Source organism: Cornus florida, unplaced genomic scaffold, assembly GCF_030987335.1.
Source record: "Cornus florida cultivar Cherokee Brave unplaced genomic scaffold, ASM3098733v1 CherokeeBrave_3.0.0_Hap2_Chr06, whole genome shotgun sequence".
NCBI classification, from domain to species: Eukaryota; Viridiplantae; Streptophyta; class Magnoliopsida; order Cornales; family Cornaceae; genus Cornus; species Cornus florida.
The window spans coordinates 16104404-16107879 of NW_026775576.1; the positions used below are offsets into that span (position 1 = coordinate 16104404).

Below are 3476 nucleotides of genomic sequence, written 5' to 3' on the forward strand. Positions count from 1 at the left end.
TGGCCAAAAAGGCGAAAATGATCAAGAAATGGGAAATTTGAAAACTAAAATTAACAAATGATTTCAAATTACCGTTTGGCTCTTGGCCACACTTCATACATAATTAATGAGACCCTATGAAAGAATGAAAATGGAATTCCCACACCCGATGCAACCATGGTGAAACAATGACTTGTGATTTTTCAATATTTTCATAATATTTCATGAAGTCAAAAGTTACCTAGAATACAAAATACATGTCATTGGCCTCCGGCCATATCTCATATATGTTAAATACATTACAAAAGGTGTACTTATGTACACATTACATATATGGAATCAAAGATACAAGTTTTGACATATAAGGCTACAAAATGGCATTCCATGCTAACATTTGCATGAAATGGAAACTTGAAATCTACAAGCCATCCAAGGAGTAATAAGCATCACGAACCAAGTCTTCGTACCTGAATAAATCCCCCAGTAACTTCGGGGTGAGTAAACAAGTTTACTCATAGAGAATGAGCATGCATAGACTCGATTTCTTTCAGATTTTTAGACTAACATGAAACAATTCAAAATGGGTCATGCCACCTAACGTTTATGTCAAGATAAGACTTAAGGAGCATCCTAAGCTACCCTAGATCATTTATAGCACAATCACATTGTTCATGCAATTCAAACACATGGAAGCATGTTATACAAAGCAACAAGATATAGATTCCCAAAATATCGACTTGAAATCTAAAGGTATAAAAACAACTAAACTGGGTCATGCCACCTAACGTCTATGTTCAAAATCAATCTATAGGATCATTCCTAAATTACATTTGAACATCAAAACACAAATCATAATATCGATGCAATTTAACCAACATTGAAACTTCCAATACAATGCATAAAGCATGATTTCTCAAAGTTAACATCTTGTAACTTAAAATTGGAAATCAAACAAAGAATAACAAGTTACGATATCATTTAGTTATCAACTTAAAATGAAAATGTGAAATCAACCAAAGTGGATACTTGGATGTCACGCCGAATCAGACCGACACCATAGTTACTTTAGGGTTACTAGCCCATGGTAAACCTCCCTATGTGCGCACTAGACTATATAGAGGGACAATCCCCCGTACTAGAACCAAGTCCTAGCCGTAGCCAAACAACGACATCCTCAAGTTTCCAAAATCAACAAGTTATGCAACAATGTATATATCAACATGTATATACAAGATAATCAACTATCTATCATACACAACCGAATTTGGAAACACATACAATACATGCTCTAAGTCCACAACTACTAAGGCATGACAAATGTGGAATCTTCAGTGTGCGATTCGTTACACGCTATAACAAAATATCTCAACATTAAAATCATAAACTCATTAATCTAATACAAGTCCAAAATCATGATTTAAACATACTACCAACATCAAGTACATGATTATATCATTAATGCAATAGAAATGGAAATTAAGTAAATAAACTAATTAATTTCCTTAGGTTTCAATTCTCAATCAAATGATCCCTAATTAACACATGTTAAACAATATAGCATGGTCATTACATACACGAAATCAAAACTTAATTAGGTCATTGAAACAATAAGGTAGAATTTAATTAAAACATGATAATTAAATCTCTAACTCCTAAAACAACTTCAAATGGCCCCCAAATTAATATATGTTTGTGACAACCCGGATTTTTTTAAGATTTTAAATTATATTTATCTCTTGATTTTTGATTGACAAAATTAACTATTTTGTTTTAATTGGAGACTTATCAATTGGAGATTGGATTACGATATTTAAATTTGTTAATTATTCTGTTGAGATATAATGGGTTAATTTGGTTTTGTTGCAATTGTATTTATATATTTTATATATAATATAAATTGCATCTGATGAGTGGAACAGTGAAGGAGCCGAAAATTAGAGGAAGGAGGAATTGAATTTGTAATTTTGTGGGTCCCACCTAAAGGATGATAATGAGTTTGATTTTTAATTGTTGCATGTAATATCTAGATATAGGCAACAAGCTGCCAGCGAGATTTAGAGACAAAAAGAAAGAAAAATAATTCATGGGTCCCACTTGATGTAAAAGAGTTTAATGGGTTGAATTTATTATATGTATATATATAGCATTAGGAGGGAGGTGTACCTAGCTACCGTAAAAGAAGGAAGGAACAGGCCAGCCGAGATGGGAAAGGGAAGAAGAAAAATTGGAAATGTGATTTTGATGGTGGGTTCCACTAATTGATCTTGTGGGCTTTGGCTTTTTGCATGCACGTGGCTGTTTCTTATGGTGTGTATTTCATTTGTTTGTTAAGTGATAATTGGAATGAAAAGAATGTAATGATAAGAATGGAAGGTGATAAGGTTAGGAAAATTAAAGTAAAGAATGAATGGGTGGTGGACCAGTTGATATTTTGTTTCAAAATTGATATTTTGTGTGAATAGTTGTTTGGTTAGTGGTGGATTCTCCTTTATATAATTGTGACTTTGGTAAGTATTTTGAAAGAGAGAAAAATAAAGGAAACAAGCAGACAGACAGAGAGTTTGAGGAGATGCCGAGAGAAGGCAGAGAGGGCCGAGAATTGGTGAATTGATAATTATGTGATTAATTCTTTTACAGAGTAGGGATCATCATACCTTGAATGGCTTGGATGATTTTATTTCAAATATTTTGTTGATTGTTATTTTACTAAAATTACATATATATATATTTTGTTTAAAAACATATATATATTTTTGTGAAGCAAATTTATCATGAAACTCTTTGAAATCCTTATTATGGTTTTTCCTACTGTCTCACCCCCCTACAGTTTCAGGTACCGAGGATGAACTTGAATTGCTAGTAGTGGGCTTAGGTGGAAGAGTTGGTGTAGAAGATTATTTTTTTTTTTTACAGATGTTGTATTATTTATTTGAGGAAATTGATTCTGTATCAATAAAATGATATTTCTTTTTTTGAGATCCTGAGTATAATATTTAAGTAGGTTGATTTAATGAAATCGAGGATTTTATTTAGAAAAAAAATTCGGGGCATTACAGAAGGAGTTCGGACGAAGGAGAAACGGCAAAACAAAGAAAAACGGACATATAAAACAAAAAGGGTAAACTGGTAATTATTCAAAAATATCTAGGCATAACCGAGCACACCGTTGAATAGACGATGAAAAATTAGCAAATTTTAAAAAAAAATTTACTCGATTTGGAGTCTGGACGTGGGAGAAAGGTCAAAAACAAAAACAATGTCACGGCGGCCCGACAAGGGTCACGACTGCTACATTGCTGCCGACCCACTATTGCTGCAACTAAGAGTAAAAACGGGCAACTAAACGGACTTTTTTGGAAAAACTCAAAGAAGAAAACCCCCCTAAAATAAAATTTTCTACCCAGAAACGCAACGGAAACAAAAAAAAAAATGCATTGTAAAATGCCCAAAATGCCCCCATGAAAATCAGGTCAAGAGGGTAAAAATCAGTCCTAGCT

The 3476-nt window shown here is 32.9% G+C and overlaps 1 long non-coding RNA gene across 1 annotated transcript; it reads left to right on the forward strand.

Annotated features, from left to right (window-relative positions):
• Positions 1-2401: 2401 nt before the first annotated feature.
• On the forward strand, positions 2402-2957 carry LOC132314808 (uncharacterized). The gene is made up of 2 exons (XR_009483507.1): positions 2402-2617; positions 2807-2957. It is a non-coding gene; the product is annotated as an uncharacterized LOC132314808 (long non-coding RNA).
• The last annotated feature ends 519 nt before the right edge of the window (positions 2958-3476 follow it).